The sequence below is a fragment of the Nerophis ophidion genome, linkage group LG12 (genome assembly GCF_033978795.1).
Source record: "Nerophis ophidion isolate RoL-2023_Sa linkage group LG12, RoL_Noph_v1.0, whole genome shotgun sequence".
Taxonomy (NCBI): Eukaryota; Metazoa; Chordata; class Actinopteri; order Syngnathiformes; family Syngnathidae; genus Nerophis; species Nerophis ophidion.
In genome coordinates, this window is record NC_084622.1 from 65,825,128 (window position 1) to 65,844,626 (window position 19,499).

The following is a 19,499-nucleotide window of genomic DNA, read 5'->3' on the forward strand; positions in this document are numbered from 1 at the left end:
TCCAACCGATAACATCACATACGCGACGTTTTCAACAAGAAACTCCGCGGGAAATTTAAAATTGCAATTTAGTAAAGTAAAGTGGCCGTATTGTCATGTGTTGCAATGTTAATATTTCATCATTGATATATAAACTATCAGACTGCGTGGTCGCTAGTAGTGGCTTTCAGTAGGACTTTAATAAAGAAGTATCGCACACTTTTTTTTAGAATCACCCATATTTTATTGTGAAAGGATCAATATTTGCCAAAGTGCACAGTTTGTTGAGCATTTGCTTTCATTGAGCAGTCTGAGAAGGGGTTTGAGATTGAGAACGTTTGTCATCATGCCTTTTTTTTCTCCTTTCTTTCTAGAGATAATTGAAACTGTCGTTAACTTTAGTGAACACTTGCGTCACCGCAACAATACGATTGTCGGGATGAGTTTTCCGGTTGGGCGGGCAAGCGGCTGCTTGGGGGAAGGGAGGGAATATGTCTCAGGCACTTGTAACGTCCTCCCGATATATTTGCTGGGAATTATTGACGAAGACGGCTGCAGGACGTGTCACTCCTCTTGTCTTCATTAATTAGTGTTTCCACTTGCGGTTCTTTAATTGCACATGTCGGGAGTATACAGAGAAATCCCTGACCTCATCAGCTCCAAGACTATAATAGTGTAGTTCTATTCATTGCGTGGAGGGGGGCGTGATGTGAAAGAGGAAGAGTAGCAGGCCTTACCAGAGGAAGAGGTCAGAGAACGATTCGGGATTGGCTTGAATAGCATATTGTCTTTTTTTTTTTTGTTCCAAACCATTGTTTTATAATTTACAGAACCGAGGCCGAGTACAAGGAACACCAGCGTAAACTCAGAGTGGGCTGAAGAAGCACATTTTTAATATATGCACATAACGGTACGTGTATTTGTATTGAATCGTTTCGGTATGGAGGGTTCGGTTCGGAGGTGTACCGAACGAGTTTCCACACGGACATATCAGGTAGCGCACCGCAGGTTGTGTAAACAATGCACGACACACGGCATGCTAGCAGCGACCGGGCTAGGACAACATGTAAAAGCCAGAGCTGGAAGACCCTCCTGCCTCGTTAACATCTCCCGTTTGGGAACACTTTGGCTGTGCGGTGCTATACAACTTAGGTGTCAAACTCTGGCCCGCCGTGTAATTTCATTTGGCCCTTGAGCCAATATCAAATTAACATTAGAGCTGGCCCGCCGGTATTATACATCGGTGCCGCTATAACACCGCATTCATTGATTTCCCGGGAGACTCTCGAATTTCAGTTCCCTTCCCGAAAATCTCCCGGTGCAACCATTCTCCCGAATTCCACCCGGGCAACAATATTGGGGGTGTGCCTTAGAGGCACTGCCTTTAGCGCCCCCTACAACCTGTCGTCAAGTCTGTTTTTCCTCCTCACAAACAGCGTGCCGGCCCAGTCACGTAATATATGTGTACTTCTACACACATGTAAGTAAATTGAAGGCATACTTGATCAACAGCATACAGGTCACACTGAGGGTGGCCATATAAACAACTTTAACACTGTTACAAATATGCGCCACATTGTGAACCCACGCCAAACAAGAATGACCAACACATTTCGGGAAAACATCCGCACCGTAACGCAACATAAACACAACAAAAAGACAACAGAACAAATACCCAGAATTCCTTGCAGCACTAACTCTTCTGGACCACTACAATATACACCCCCCCTCCCCGCTACCAACAAACCCCGCCCCCTTAACCCCGCCCACCTGAGCCCCGACATTAACTGAGCAGTAAAAAGGCCTGAATGGTTGATTTATTCATTATTTTATTTTCAAATGTATTATTAGCCTCTGGAAAAAGTTCATGTTGATATTTACCTCAGAAGGCTGCAAATACAAAAGAGGCATTCAATTTTTATTTAAATTTGATTTGATATGCCATTGATATTTTTCAATTATTATTGTTATTATTATTTGAAACTCAATTTTGCATGTCACTATAAAGTTATATAAGCTTTGCTTCTTCAATATTCAATGAAAAACTTGTTTGGGTCAAAATTAAAAGGTTAATTTGTTCGACCTCGGCCCGCGGCTTTGTTTAGTTTTAAATTTTGGCCCACTCTGTATTTGAGTTTGACACCCCTGCTCTACAACAATGGAGAAAAGAGGTTTGCTGACATTGTTGAGCAGCAGTAGGGTAGGCTTCTGCCAACACGTCAAACATGCTAACGCCTTTGAAGCGTCACCACCGCATTCAAGCAGCATCGGCGAGTCAGGCAATAACAAATGTTTTTATTGCAGCAGATTTAAGACCATCCATCCTTTCTTTTTCTACCGCTTATCCCGTCTGGGGTCGCGGGGGGTTGCTGTATTGCATTAACAACTCGATTTTGACCCACTTCTATGGTGGAAGAACAATAAGCCCATATATACTCTTACTGCCAAGTTAACCAGGCTGGGGGGTAAAGAAAAGTTCATCGGAGGCTGAGTTGACTTGAGACTGTTTAATGTTGCACTTTTTATATGTACAAAAAAAGTTTCGTCATTCTATTTCATCTGAATAACTAATTGAGGCAGGTTGATGTTGATTAACGTGGACCCCAACTTAAACAAGTTGAAAAACTTATTCGGGTGTTACCATTTCATTGTCAATTGTATGTATTAAAAAAAGTCTCGATCAATCAAAAAAAGCACTTCACATGTAGAAAGGTTTTGTTAAGAATCCATTCTGATCTTATTTAGTTTTTGTTTTATATATATTGACCACATAAAACCTGGCAATGGACCCTGTGTGTTTATGTATGTTATGCCATTGTTTACAAATTTGGTAAATAAATAACCAAAAAATGTATATTTTGTTGTTTTCTTACTGTACCGAAAATGAACCGAACCGTGATCTCCAAACCGAGGTACGTACTGAACCGAAATTTTTGTGTAGCGTTACACCCCTATATGCACGGTAATGCCGCGCATAAAGTTAAAATATTAATAAAAACTACCCAGCTGCTGTATACGTTTTAAGATTTAAGCAGTGCACTGCAAAAAGTCAGTGTTTTTGTTGCGTTTCGCTTGATTGAGGGTGTGTGACATTCATATGTCAATATTCAGTGTTTTATCGTTCATAGTTAAGATTGTAAATCCCACATTCTTTACTTTCATGTACATTCTGGGTGTCTCATTCAGTAAAAAAAGAAAAAATTCCATTCCATTTTTTTCAGGCGGTCTATCCATAACGTTTTTAGCATTCAATCAGACATTATTGTGAGGTTTTGTATTAGTGTTCCTAAAAATATAAATTTTTTTCATCTAAATCTGGCCTCCGGAGGCAAAATAATTGCCCAAGCCTGGTCTAAAACTGTCAAGACCTAATTCTTTAGTCCAGGGTTTGGCAACCTTCACCACTCAAAGAGCCATTTTGACCCGTTTCACAAGATAAAGAAGATAATGGGAGCCGCAACCATTCTCGCTAATATCTGCTGATGGTCACCCAGATAACAATAATAAGGGCGTGCTATGAAGCCATTGCCTTTGATGTCTTCTATAACATGTACAAACAGCTTGAACGTGGCTTCCGCTGATACAGATACACGTACACGACTGCAAGGAATATAGTCAACAGCCACACAGGTTACACTGAAGGTTGTGATAAAAACAACTTTAACACTCTTCCTAATATGCGCCACAATGTGAACCCACACCAAACAAGAATGACAAACACATTTCGGGAGAACATCCTCACAGTAACACAACATAAACGCGACATAACAATTACCCAGAATCCCATGCATCCATGACTATTCCAGCCTTTACACCCCCGTGCGTCGTTTGAGGTGGGCGGGGTTGGGGGCAACGGGGGTGTATAGCCTGGAATAGTCATGGATGCATGGGATTCTGGGTAATTGTTATGTTGTGTTACTGTGAGGATGTTCTCCCGAATTGTGTTTGTCATTCTTGTTTGGTGTGGGTTGACAGTGTGGAGCATATTAGTAAGAGTGTTAAAGTTGTTTATATCACAACCCTCAGTGTGACCTGCATGGCTGGTGACTATATGCTTTGCAATCTCGTACGTGTGACGATAGAAGCAGCGCGATGCATGCGTCCGGCCGGCACGCAGATAACATGGTGCCAAGGCGGGCGATGACATGTCGTAGAGGACGTTAAAAATAAAGCCATCACGGCACACCCTCAATATTGTAGTCCGAGTGAAAATCGGAGAATGTTAACCCCAGGTGATGTCCGGGAGATCGACATACTCCCCAACCCTCCCGTTTTTTCTAGGAGACTCCTGAATTTCAGTGCCCCTCCCGAAAATCTTCTGGGGCAACCATTCTCCCGATTTCCACCCAGACAACTATAATGGGGGCGTGCCTTAAAGGCGTCCTCTACAACCTGTCGTCACGTCCGCTCCCTTGTTTGTTTGGTTACCATGGCGACTTATTAGTTTCACCTGCCTCTGGTATTCGGGACACGCACCTGCTCTAATCAAGTAGACCATTATTTAAGCCTGTCTTTGCCAGTCAGTCGGCCTGGCGTCATTACTTAATTCATGCTGCCATACGTTGGTTAGTTGTTTCATATTTATAGTTTCATGTCCTAAGTTTGTCCTTAGTTTCTGCGTGCGATAGGCTCGCTTGCCTTCGGGTTGTTTTCTGTTTTTTTGTTTCCCCTTTTTGAGTTCTGGGAAATAAATATGTTCCTACCTTCAGGCCTTGTCCGCAATAGTCAGATTGCTTCCTGGGAGAACAAACCTCACAGTGAGCGGCGACTCCACCCTTCATGGCACCAGGGCAACCATTCTCCTGAATTTCTCCCAATTTCCACCCGGACAACAAAATTGGGGGCGTGCCTTTAAGGCACTGCCTTCAGCGTGCTCTACAACCTGTCGTCAGGTCCACTTTTCCTCCATGCAAACAACGTGTTGGCCCAGTCACATAATATATGCAGCTTTTACACACAAGTGAATGCAAGGCATACTTGGTCAACAGCCATACAGGTCACACTGAGGGTGGCCGTATAAACAACTTTAACACTGTTCCAAATACTGTATTTCCTTGAATTGCCGCCGGGGCGCTAATTAATTTAAAACCTCTTCTCACTCCGGCGCTTACCAAAGGCATGCGGTAAAAATTTGAGTGTGATGTAAGGATACCATCATGAAAAGCACATTTAATTAAAAAAAACGTTATGGTCTTACCTTTACTTATAAATGATGTCCATGCACAGCTCCTTCCGGTTTAGCTCGGTTGATAGAGTGGCTGTGCCAGCAACTTGAGGGTTGCAGGTTCGATCCCCGCTTCCGCCATCCTAGTCACTGCCGTTGTGTCCTTGGGCAAGGCACTTTACCCACCTGCTCACAGTCCCACCCACACTGGTTTAAAAGTAACTTAGATATTGGGTTTCACTATGTAAAAGCGCTTTGAGTCACAAGAGAAAAAGCGCTATATAAATATAATTAACTTCACTTCTGATCAAAAGCATCAATTACTTTTTTAGAGAAGTCTTCCTTATCTTTCTTCAGTTTTAAAAGTCTCTCTGTTTTGATGGAGATCTTCCTTTATTACCTCCTGCTTCGATTGAAAGTCCAGTTTAGAAAACTGTTTCATCAGTTAGCTCGGCTCCTCACAGGCGGTGGACGACAGAATTATCCTCGGACAGAATTATCCTCACACAACTCCCCCTCCCGTTCTGCTCCGTGGGTGATCTCTTTATCCCACCGCTGCCACCATGAAGTGTTATTGTAGAAATAATACACTGGGTATTTAGGACTGGAACATGCTTTATTTCAGCCCGGTTGTTCACATAGCCAGCATAAGAGTAGTGGTGTTACATCCTAAAAGGTCCGTCGTGCACCCCCGCGCGTCATATCCGTTCCCAGCACATACCACGTCACTCGTTGTCACTTCTTCTGCAGCCGAGTAGTCGCAAGAAGGATCACTAGCGCCCTCTACCACCAGGAGGCGGGAGTCATTTAATGACTCATATTTGACACACGCAGCTACGGTATATTAATAAAACATAGCTGCCTACTTTTCTTTTTAGCATACCGGTATTCAATAGCTTGGACCTTAAATCCTACTGAATAGCTCTTAATCTTAATCTTAATTATTGAAATCAGCCTCCTCCATTTTGAAAATGATGACAAGGGAAGTGTCACTTGTGACGTGATGAGTTTGACCCAGCGGGAATACTAAGCATGCGCTAATTATTTAGCGAAACGAGTTTGACCCGGCAGTAATTCAAGGCTGGCGCATACTACTTACCGTAATACGGTATACGCCACACTGTGAACCCACACCAAACAAGAATGACAAACACATTTTGGGAGAACATCCGTACCGTAACACAACCTAAGTACCCAGAATCCCTTACAGCACTAACTCTTCCAGGACGCTACAACATACACCCCCGCTACCAGCGGGGATCTCAAGATTGGGGAGTATGCTGATCATCAATCGGCAGATAGTCGCGGGACATCTAGTCTCAGGTCGCGGTCGTGACGCTGACGGTCTTTATGGTCATGCAACGTCTTTGTGGTCGTTTCTTTGGTCCGTTCTTTTTTTTTTCCCGAAGCAAAAAAACTCCAGCTTTCATGTTCACTTTCACGCCTGTCGGTTTATCCGCGTGCAACATGAATGGACAGTATCGCCCGCATGTATTGGGTCGCACCTCCTATTCAAGTCGCCATCTTTTCATGCCGGGGGGGGGGCAGATTGCAGTCTGTTTTTTGTTTTTTTTGTTGCTGTCCTATTGTGCGGCTGTCAGTTATTTCCAAAACACTCGGGTGTCACTTGCCTCAGATACCATCCCTTTTCAATTTCTGCGTCTTTTTTTTTCCTTTTTCTTCCAGGGCTCCCTGGTACACATCTCTTTGAGGGTGCGTCAGCGGGCAAATTCGTTCTTTTTCAAACATTTTCATAGCGGCTGTAAGCCTCCCTTTTTTTTTTTTTTTAAAGCCAAGGACAATGTGGTTTTGTCCATCCTTTTCACTGGCAAGTGTGGGGATTCTCTCTCTTTCTCCATTTCTCCCCCTTGCTCGCTCACTTTCCGAGGGCATCTGGGGTGGGGGGGGGGGGACCCCAGAGCGTGGTGCTTCTCTCGGCGCTCAATTGTCCGCCGGTAATGAACCGTGATGAGAGATAAGAGAATGTAATGTTATAATTCATGCAGGCTTCAGTGAAGTGCAACGGGTGCACGTGGCTCGCCGTGAGCCCCGCGCCGTGATTGCCTCCCGCTCATCTTCCGGAACAATACGCCGGCGCCGCCAGCGCCACTTGCCCTGCTCCGGTTGTTTTTGTCCTCTCGCCGCTATTCAAAGTCATTTAGATCTGAAAGGTTGTCTGTGATCACTGACATGCCAGAACATCTCTTTGGGAAACTAAGCAAACTCTTTCCCCCTAACCAGATGTCGTCTTGGAATTCTCTTATTCTTCATTCATTGCCCCTTGATTTGTGTATATTTATACACACACACACACACACACACACACACACACACACATGCATTCATACTAAACTAGACTGACCATACGTCCTCTTTTGCAGGACTGTCCGGGCTGTCTGGGCGGGGTTTCTTAAAGGCCTGTCACGATCCGCTAAGCGGATCGTTTATTGTTTTGCCGTTGATATGTGTTTGTTCATGTTTAGTTCTGGACTCTGCCGATTCGTTGTGTTTGAGCACTTCCCCGTTTAGTCACCATGGCAACGTAGTGTGCTCCTCCTCACGGGCTCCTGTCACACACCTGTTTTTGATTATTATTTGTGTATTTAAGCCAGCCTGATTCCTCATTATTTGCTAACGGCAACATTCACGTATGTATCCTCTGCTTATCTCTGCTTTAGTTGTGCTAAGTCTCGTCTTAGTTTCGCGTGCGTTCGGCACATCACCGTTTTGAACCCTTTTTGTATCCTGTTAAGTTTAGCGTTAGCTTCCGTGCTTAGGCACGCGCTTAATTTTTTCCACTTTTGTGTCAGTGTTCTTTTGTTTGATTATATTAAAATCAATGTCTTACCTGCACTCCTGCTGACTGGTCGTTGTGCATCCACAAAGTGGTAACTCCATGCAACAAGTGTGCAGAACGCGTGACAAGACCTACTGAAAGCCACTACTAGCAACCACACAGTCTGATAGTTTATATATCAATGATGAAATATTAACATTGCAACACATGCCAATACGGCCGCTTTACTTTACTAAATTGCAATTTTAAATTTCCCATGGAAGTATCCTGCTGAAACGTCGCGGTATGATGACATGCACTCGTGACGTCACGCATTGTAGTGGACATTTTGTTCCAGCCCCGTTCTCAGCTATAAGTCGTCTGTTTACATCGCATAATTCCACAGTATTCTGGACATCTGTGTTGCTGAATCTTTTGCAATTTGTTCAATGAATAATGGAGACATCAAAGAAGAAAGCTGTAGGTGGGAAGCGGTGTATTGCGGCTGCCTTTAGCAACACAAACAGAGCCGGTGTTTCATTGTTTACATTCCCGAAAGATGACAGTCGAGCTTTACTATGGAACAGAGATGTCAAGCGAACACGGATGGATTGGACCACACACACAAAGTACAGTGTATTATGCAGCGATCAGTTCGAAAGATCATGTTTCGAAGAGGATCCCTTGCGAAGGGCAGAGATGGGCATCGCCACCAACGGTCGACTGGTGCTGACCTTCAGGTTGTACAGGTACGACCATATAATCTCACTAAAACACTAGTAACACAATAAGCAGATAAGGGATTTTCCAGAATGATCCTAGTAAATGTGTCTAATAACATCTGAATCGCTCCCACTGCCCTTGTCTTTTTTTTTTCTAGTCCTTCACTCTCACTTTCCTCATCCTCGAATCTTTCATCCTTGCTCAAATTAATGGGGAAATTGTCGCTTTCTCGGTCCAAATCGCTCTTGCTGCTGGTGGCCATGATTGTAAACAATGTTCAGATGTGAGGAGCTCCACAACCCGTGACGTCACGCGCGCATCGTCTGCTACTTCCGGTACAGGCAAGGCTTTTTTATCAGCGACCAAAAGTTGCAAACTTTATCGTGGATGTTCTCTACTAAATCCTTTCAGCAAAAATATGGCAATATGGTGAAATGATGAAGTATGACACATAGAATGGAGCTGCTATCCCCGTTTAAATAAGAACATCTCATTTTAGCAGGCCTTTAAATGCCTCAAATGTCTGCCTTTGTGAGTCAGGGTTGCGTGTATTTTCAATGTACGTACAGGGTTAAGAAGGGGTTAAAATACCAAACAAATAGTGAAGGTGTGCGCACGCAGCAAAATGTGTGAGGAAAGTACTGGGACAGACCGAGCGAGATAGTGGATTGATTCTTAATCAAGGCATACTTGGTCAAGAGCCATACAGGTCACACTGAGGGTGGCCGTATAAACAACTTTAACACTGTTACAAATATGCGCCACACTGTGAACCCACACCAAACAAAACCTTTTGTCTTATATTGTCCACCAAATGTTTTATGCTGTGCGTGAGTGCACAGAGGTGCACTTTGTTGATGGCATTGACTTGTTGGAGTGCATATTGAGTCCCTGAGTGACTGCAAGCTAATCAATGCTAACATGCTATTTAGGCTAGCTGTATGCACACATTGCATCATTATGCCTCATTTTTTGGTATGTATGAGCTCATTTAATATCCTTTACTTGTATCTCGAGATGTTTGATATTATCGGACGATAAATGCTTTAAAATGTAATGTTGAAAATTATCTGTTTCAAAATGTAAAATGTATGACTTTTTAAAACGCCGCTGTACGGAGTGGTACTCGGACGTATGGAGAAGTACAGACCGACAATAAACCTTAGAGGAACTGCCTTTGCTTGCCGGCCCAATCACATAATATCTACGGCTTTTCACACACAAGTGAATGCAAGGCATACTTGGTCAACAGCCATACAGGTCACACTGAGGGCGGCTGTATAAACTACTTTAACACTATAACAAATATGCGCCACACTGTGAACCCACACCAAACAAGAATGACAAACACATTTTGGGAGAACATCTGCACTGTAACACAACACACACACAACAGAACTAATACCCAGAAACCCTTGCAGCACTAACTCTTCCGGGACGCAACGATATACAGCCCCAACCTCGCCCACCTCAACCTCCTCATGCTCTCTCAGGGAGAGCATGTCCCAAATTCCAAGCTGCTGTTTTGAGGCATGTTAAAACAAATAATGCACTTTCTGACTTCAATAATAAATATGGCAGTGCCATGTTGGCTTTTATTTCCATAACTTGAGTTTATTTATTTTTGAAAACCTTGTTACATTGTTTAATGCATCCAGCGGGGCATCACAACCAAATTAGGCATAATAATTTGGTAATTCCACGACTGTAAATATCAGTATCGGTTGATATCGGAATCGGTAATTAAGAGTTGGACAATATCGGAATATCAGATATCTGCAAAAAAGCCATTATTGGACATCTCTACTTGTATCCTCTTTGTATGTAATTTATATTTGCATGTCTCATGACACATTATCTGTATGTAATAATGGCTGCATTTCAGATGGTTGTATGTGTGCCATTTTGTTCCAGACCACAGCAAACATTAACCAGCTTGCCAAAGATTGTAATCAATCTATTAAAAGAAGACAGTCTATCGTTTCCTTTAACTTGGACACAAACATCGATACATTCTGGCCATTAAAAGCCAGTCATTTCCGGGATTTATCTCACCTTCTGAGTAGCCTCTGATTTACTAATCAATCAATGTTTATTTATATAGCCCTAAATCACAAGTGTCTCAAACGGCTGCACAAACCACAACGACATCCTCAGTTCAGAGCCCACATAAGGGCAAGGAAAAACTCACAACCCAGTGGGATGACAATGTGAATGACTATGAGGAACCTTGGAGAGGACCGCAGGTGTGTAATAATGGACTAACTGCTACTTTTTTCTTGGCACCATTTGTAAATGCAAGAATCTCAACTCAAATGATAAAAATGTTTAACAAGTGTTCAGGATAGCTCGTGACCTTACAACTCGTCTTTCACAAGTCCTCAAAGGGCACAGTAACAAAAATGCAAGGCCGACCAGCGTGTCCTAAACTTGAGTGCCACCATTTTAAAAGGGGAATGCATTTAAAGGCCTACTGAAATGAGATGTTCTTATTCAAACGGGGATAGCAGCTCCATTCTATGTGTCATACTTCATCATTTCACCATATTGCCATATTTTTGCTGAAAGGATTTAGTAGAGAACATCCACGATAAAGTTTGCAACTTTCGGTGCTAAGCCAAAAGCCTTGCCTGTACCGGAAGTAGCAGACGATGTGTGTATGACGTCATGGGTTGTGGAGCTCCTCACATCTGAACATTGTTTATAATCATGGCCACCAGCAGCTAGAGCGATTCGGACCGAGAAAGCGAGGATTTCCCCATTAATTTGAGCGAGGGTGAAACATTCGTGGATGAGGATAGTGAACGTGAAGGACTGGGGGGAAAAAAGAGGGCAGTAGGAGCAATTCAGATGTTATTAGACACATTTACTAGGATAATTCTGGAAAATCCCTTATCTGCTTATTGTGTTACTAGTGTTTTAGTGGGATTATATAAACGTACCTGAAAGTTGGAGGGGTGTGGCCACGGGTGTGGTGACCGCCAGTGTCTCTGAGGGAAGCCACGTTTCTCAACGAGGCGAAGCTTAAGGTAGCCGGTCGGGCCGGGCTGAGCTTTTTTCCCCCACCTACACAGTTTGGGGGCGGCCGGTCGGAGGAGGCAAGAGAGTCTGCAGCTGCCTCTTTGACAGGTGCACGAGGAACGACGCAAGCTGCGCTCATGTCTACGGTAAAAGCCGACTTATTACCAAAATTGTCTCACTGAAACCTGCTGGTTGACATGTGGTCGGGAACCATGTTCACTTGACTTCACCTTCGAGAATGTAAACAAGGAAACACCGGCTGTGTTTGTGTTGCTAAAGGCGGCCGCAATACATCGCTTCCCACCTACATCTTTCTTCTTTGACGTCTCCATTATTAATTGAACAAATTGCAAAAGATTCAGCAACACAGATGTCCAGAATACTGTGGAATTATGCGATTAAAGCAGACGACTTGTAACTGGGATCGGGCTGGAACAGAACGTTTGCTACAATCCGTGACGTCACGCGCACGCGTCATCATACCAACGTTTTCAACAGGACACTTCGCGCGAAATTAAAAATTGTAATTTAGTAAACTAAAGCGTCCGTATTGTCATGTGTTGCAATGTTAATATTTCATCATTGATATATAAACTATCAGACTGTGTGGACTTTAATGTTGTACCATTGAGTTGTCTTCATTCTGCCAAGTACATCATAGCTATGGAAAACACCGTCTTTTGTCAATCTAAGAATGAAATGTCGGTAGCCACTTGAACGCCGATGTCCTGCAAAATGGTATCATCAGAACAGTACCAGGAGGTTCCACCTTTTGTAAACCACCTTGACGTTTCACGCAGAACCGAGCAAGGCAAGCAATTGGATGAGTGGCGACGTCGGCGTCTGCTCCGCCGTGTCAAATAGTTGTCAAACAGCTGTGCAGTCAGCAGGAGGAATGTCGCCTCTTAAACCCAACCATTTTTTTTTTTTCCCGCCGTCTCAGCATCGACTGTATTGACACAGACGTCATCTATTGCGACCATTAAGGGGAAACATTTGTGCGGCGACCATTTGGGGCCCCCAGCTCCCGTAAACAAGGCCGCCGGGCGGTATTTAAGAGGGCGGTGAGTGGGAGACTGGGCCTGCTTAACAAAAGTCATTTGCAAAATGTTTATTGGGGGGTTACCAACATGCTGTTAAGTTCAGGGTTTGGTTGAATTTTGGTACGGAGATAAAACAAATGAAAGATTTAACATTGCTTTGATTTTGTGGTTTATGATAAAAAAAAAAAAATAAATAAAATAACAAAGCATAAAAAAACAGATCTGCTTGCAGATAATTCACAAATAAATACAATTCTCCCCCAAAAATACAAGACCCTAAAACCAATCCAATGTATAATATCAAATGACATACAGTATCTCAATTATAATAATAATTTAAAAAAAGAGTCACAGGGCGAAATTTGTGTTTTTTTTGTGGGGGGGTTTTGGAAAGTGCAACAGTAACGATTTTAAAAGTGTGAATTATCATTTGCATCATTATTCATTCTTGTAGAAAACCTACTCTTGATCACTACTGATCAATACAGACTAAGGATGAGTGCCTTTCACATTGCAACTAATACGGTACAGGTACCAAAATAATGGTTTTCAGGACAAACGTAAAAAAATGTTTGTGTGTGTATATATATGTCATCAAAATTCTAAAATTAATCCTAATCAGGAAAAATTACTAATGATGTTCCATAAATAATTTTTTGAATTTTTTCAAAAAGATTCGAATTAGCTAGTTTTTCCTCTTCTTTTTTTCGGTTGAATTTGAAAGAATCAAAATTGAAGATAAACTATGTTTCAAAATTAAATTTTCATTTTTTTTCCTGTTTTCTCCTCTTTTAAACCGTTCAATTAAGTGTTTTTTTCATCATTTATTCTCTACAAAAAACCTTCCGTAAAAGAAAAAAAAATGTACGACGGAATGACAGACAGAAATACAAATTTTTTAAATAATAAATGTATATATATATATATATATATATATATATATACACACACACACACACAAATTGGACCAAGCAATATTTCTAACAAAGACAAATCATTATTTCTTCTAGATATTCCCGAACAAAAATTTTAAAAGAAATTCAAAAGACTGTGAAATAAGATTTAAATTTGATTCTAAAGATTTTCTAGATTTGCCAGGATAGTTTTTTTTTAATTTTGAACAAAATAAGTTTGAAGAAATAGTTCACAAATATTTTTTGTCAAAAAAGCAGAAGCTAAAATGAAGAATTAAATTAAAATTTTATGTTCTTTACAATAAAAACAATTTTTTTTATTTGAACATTGATTTAAATTGTCAGGAAAGAAGATGAAGGAGTTTAAAGGGTAAAAAAGTATATGTGTTTAAAAATCCTAAAATCATTTTTAAGGTTGTATTTTTTCTCTAAAATTGTCTTTCTGAAAGTTATAAGAAGCAAAGTAAAAACGTAAATGAATTTATTTAAACAAGTGAAGACCAAGTCTTTAAATTATTTTCTTGGATTTTCAAATTCTATTTGAGTTTTGTCTCTCTTGGAGTCAAGAATGTGGAGCAAAGCGAGACCAGCTTGCTAGTAAATAAATCAAGTTTAAAAAAATAGAGGCAGCTCACTGGTAAGTGCTGCTATTTGAGCTATTTTTAGAACAGGCCAGCGGGCGACTCATCTGGTCCTTACGGGCGACCTGGTGCCCGCGGGCACCGCCTTGGTGACCCCTGCTGTAGAATGTGCCCCCGGCACTGATGAAAAGAGGAAAGCGAGAGGGATAGGAGAAACCACGCCGCTGCCAAGAAACTGGAATTTGTGCTAAGTTGAGTGATTTCCAAATGCTAAAAGTGAAGCATGGAGGATCCTTCAGCTCCGTCCCCGTAAACCCAAGTTCATAACGGCATGAAATTGGGAATACCAGAGGAGTAAACCAATGAAAACGAAGTTGGATTTTGTAGAAGTAAATTCTAAATTGCATTTTTCTGTGTGAAAACAATCCAATCTCGCTCATAAAGACTCTAAGAGTGTTTGAAAGCAACATGCCAGCACCAGAGCACGATAAAACATGCCAGAGTTAAAACAAGTCTTGGTTTACAGTTTAGGAGGAAAAAGAAGGGAATGGCTCAGTGACGGGCGGGCGTGTTGGCAACACATCCATCTCAGCTGCACACAATGGTGGCAGCAGCAGCAGCAGCAGCAGCAGCAGCAGCAGCAGCAGCAGCAGCAGTTTGTGTTGCCCGACAATACCGCCAAGCACGGGAATAATCAAAAAGCTTTAAATCCACAATTATTGCTGGATTCTCCCAACAGGTGTTGCTCCACACCGGCTGGTCAGCAACCCACGGCTCTTTAGTGCAGGGGTCACCAACGCGGGCACCAGGTCGCCCGTAAGGACCAGATGAGTCGCCCGCTGGCCTGTTCTAAAAATAGCTCAAATAGCAGCACTTACCAGTGAGCTGCCTCTATTTTTACATTGTATTTATTTACTAGCAAGCTGGTCTCGCTTTGCTCCACATTTTTAATTCTAAGAGAGACAAAACTCAAATAGAATTTGAAAGTCCAAGAAAATATTTTAAAGACTTGGTCTTCACTTGTTTAAATAAATTGATTTATGTTTTTATTTTGCTTCTTAAAACTTTCAAAAAGACAATTTTAGAGAAAAAATACAACCTTAAAAATTATTTTAGGATTTTTAAACACATATACCTTTTTACCTTTTAAATTCCTTCCACTTCTTTCCTGACAATTTAAATCAATGTTCAAGTCAACTTATTATTTTTATTGTAAGGAATAATAAATACATTTTAATTCAATTCTTCATTTTAGCTTCTGATTTTTCGAGCAAGAATATTTGTGAAATATTTCTTCAAACTTATTATGATTAAAATTCAAAAAAGTTATTCTGGCAAATCTAGAAAATCTTTAGAATCAAATCTAAATCTTATTTAAAAGTCTTTTGAATTTATTTTAAAATTTTTGTTCTGGAAAATCTAGAAGAAATAATGATTTGTCTTTGTTAGAAATATAGCTTGGTCCAATTTGTTATATATTCTAACAAAGTGCAGATTGGATTTTAACCAATTTAAAACATGTCATCAAAATTCTAAAATTAATCTTAATCAGGAAAAATTACTAATGATGTTACATAAATTATTTTTTTAATTTTTTCAAAAAGATTCGAATTAGCTAGTTTTTCCTCTTCTTTTTTTCGGTTGAATTTTAAAGAATCGAAATTGAAGATAAACTATGTTTCAAAATAAAATTTTCATTTTTTTCCTGTTTTCTCCTCTTTTTAACCATTTAATTAAGTGCTTTTTTCATCATTTATTCTCTACAAAAAACCTTCCGTAAAAGAAAAAAAAATGTACGACGGAATGACAGACAGAAATACCCATTTTTTAAATAATACATTTATATATATATAATATATTTATTAAAGGTATATTGAGCAAATTGGTTACTTCTGGCAATGTATTTAAGTGTGTATCAAACTGGTAGCCCTTTGCATTAATCAGTACCCAAGAAGTAGCTCTTGCTTTCAAAAAGGTTGGTGACCTTTGCTTTAGTGGCTCCCTCGAGCATTTTTTTTTTTTAAGTATTAAAGAAAATGGAAAAATAATTGTTTTAGTATGTTTTTTGTTTGAGGACAAACATGACACAAACCATCAGTTGTTAGAAAATACCAATGTTTAATTTCTTTGTGTGGATGCTTCACTGATGACCATATTTAGTGAATATCATTTTGTCCTACTAATTTTGGCTGTTCTTGAACTCACCACTGTGGACTGTGATGTAAATTCTTCCACTCCTCTGTCTCCTTTTGTCCACCAAACGTTTTATGCTGTGCGTGAATACACAAATGTTTGCTTTGTTGATGTTCTTGACTTGTTGGAGTGCTAATCAGGAATACCGTATTTCCTTGAATTGCCGCCGGGGCGCTAATTAATTTAAAACCTCTTCTCACTCCGGCACTTACCAAAGGCATGCGGTAAATTTAGGCCTGCGCTTATAAATTTGAGTGTGATGTAAGGACACCATCATGAAAAGCACATTTAATAAAATAAAAATTATTATGGTCTTACCTTTACTTATAAATGAAGTCCATGCACAGCTCCTTCTGATCAAAAGCATCGATAACTTGTTTATAGAAGTCTTCCTTATCTTTCTTCAGTTTTAAAAGTCTCCCTGTCTCGATGGAGATCTTCCTTTATTACCTCCTGCTTCCATTGAAAGTCCAGTTTAGAAAACTGTCTTATTTTAGATATGTAATCCTCCATGTTAAAAGTGCAAGCGAGAGGAAAAAATAAACGATCGCTGCTCACTCTTGCTGCTTGTTGTCACTTCTTCTGCAGCCGAGTAGTCGCAAGAAGGATCACTAGCGCCCTCTACCACCAGGAGGCGGGAGTCATTTAATGACTCATATTTGACACACGCAGCTACGGTATATTAATAAAACATAGCTGCTTACTGTTCTTTTTAGCATATTCAATAGCTTGGACCTTAAATCCTACTGAATAGCTCTTAATCTTCTTCCCTTTATGCGATTTCAAATAAATAAATAAATAAATGGGTTGTACTTGTATAGCGCTTTTCTACCTTCAAGGTACTCAAAGCGCTTTGACATTACTTCCACATTTACCCATTCACACACACATTCACACACTGATGGAGGGAGCTGCCATGCAAGGCGCTAACCAGCACCCATCAGGAGCAAGGGTGAAGTGTCTTGCTCAGGACACAACGGACGTGACGAGGTTGGTACTAGGTGGGATTTGAACCAGTGACCCTCGGGTTGCGCACGGCCAATCTCCCACTGCGCCACGCCGTCCCTAATGATTGAAATCAGCCTCCTCCATTTTGAAAATGATGACAGGTGAAGTGTCACTCATGAAACGACCTCCGGGCTGAGGATTGTTGGTTGTCCTGAAGACTTTGGAGGTAATCCTCCTTTTCCATTGTCCAATTTACTCTCCTTAAAGCACCAGTTCCATTGGCAGCAAAACAGGCCTAAAGCATAATACCACCACCACCATGTTTGTTGGTAGGTATGGTGTTCTTGGGATTAAAGGCCTCACCCTTTCTCTTCCAAACATATTGCTGGGTATTTTAGCCAAACAACTCAATATTTTTTTTAATCTGACCACAGAACTTTCCTCCATGTGATGTCAGATAAAACAAAAATGTAACTTTTATTTATTTTTTTTGTGCATCCGGTCTCCCCTAGAATGGGTGGGAGGTGGTCACCCACATCTGCGGTCACCCACATCTGCGGTCACCCACATCTGCGCTCCTTCTCCAAGGTTTCTCATAGTCATTCACATTGACATCCCACTGGGTTGTGAGTTTTTCCTTGCCTTTATTATGTGGGCTCCGAACCGAGGTATGTCGTTGTGGCTTTTGCAGCCCTTTGAGACACTTGTGATTTAGGGCTTGTGACAGTCTCTGTGGGCGGCATAGCTCGGTTGGTAGAGTGGCCGTGCCAGCAACTTGAGGGTTACAGGTTCGATTCCTGCTTCCGCCATCCTCGTCACTGCCGTTGTGTCCTTGGGCAAGACACTTTACCCACCTGCTCCCAGTGCCACCCACACTGCTTTAAATGTAACTTAGATATTGGGTTTCACTATGTAAAGCGCTTTATAAATATAATTCACTTCACTCTTGCTGTCGTGCGGGTTCTCAGGACCACCAAGGAAGGACATTGTGGCACAGGTTAGATTTATTTTATTTTTTTCAATAATAAAAAGTCTCAAAGGGTTACTTTTCAGCCTTACCATGTCCTGCTTCCTCTGCCGCTCCACCTTTTCAGTCACGTGTGTCTTCGTCTTCCTGTGGCTCTCTCTCGCTCTCGTTCAGCATCCGCTTCCTTTTGGCTCCTTCTCTCTCCGTCTCTCCCCCCGGCTTTTACGGCTGCTGCCCTTTCATACAGTGCGAGAGGAGTTCGGTTTGCGGTCTCATCTGCGGAGACCGCGGGTCGGGCAGTTGACATGCAGAAAAAATAGATTTTAATTAGATTTGGGCGGTTGGCGGTTGAATCATCCGGAAATATTTGATATACATGGTTCTGTGATCGGTATCCTTTGCCATTCAAAGTGCCGTTTAAGACCCGTCTCATAATGCAAAGAAAACAATAAGAGACGCTATAATTCTCCTGATTGACTGCCAGCAGTCACCCAGATAATAAGTATTAGGGCGTGCTATGAAGACATTGACTTTGTCGCCCTCTACAACATGTACGACCTGCTTGTCAGTCCAGCAACATGTTGTGTGTGGCTTCCCCGGCAACACGCACACGACTGCAAGGCATGCTGGGTGACACAGAGTACACTAATGGTTGTGATATAAACTATTTTAACACTCTTAGTAATATGCACCATGCTGTGAAGCCACACCAATTAAGAACGACAAACACATTTCGGGAGAACATCCTCACAGTAACACAACATAAACGCAACACAACAAATACCCAGAATCTTTTGTATTCATGACAATTCTTGACTATTTTATACACTCCGCTAGCAGCAATCCCCACCCCCCTCCCCCTCGTGCGTCGGTAAGGGGCGCGGGTGTGTAAAATATATTCAGGAAGTGTCACGGATACAAAGGATTATGGGTATTTGTTGTGTTGCGTTTATGTTGTGGTACTGTGAGGATGTTCTCCCGAAATGTGTTTGTCAATCTTGTATTGTGTGGCTTCACAGCGTGGCGCATATTAGTAAGTGTTAAAGTTGTTTATATCACAACCATCAGTGTACTCTGTATCACCCAGTATGCCTTTCAATCTTGTATGTGTGATTGTGGAAGCTGCACACAACATGTTGCTGGACCAACAATCGGTTTGTACATGTTGTTGAAGGTGTCTAAGGCAATGG

The 19,499-nt window shown here is 41.5% G+C and overlaps 1 protein-coding gene across 13 annotated transcripts in view; it reads left to right on the top strand.

Moving 5' to 3' along the window:
- LOC133563715 (uncharacterized) overlaps positions 1 to 19,499 on the top strand; it is a 390,671-nt gene that overhangs the window by 38,942 nt on the left and 332,230 nt on the right. The gene's annotated exons all lie outside the window — the stretch shown is intronic.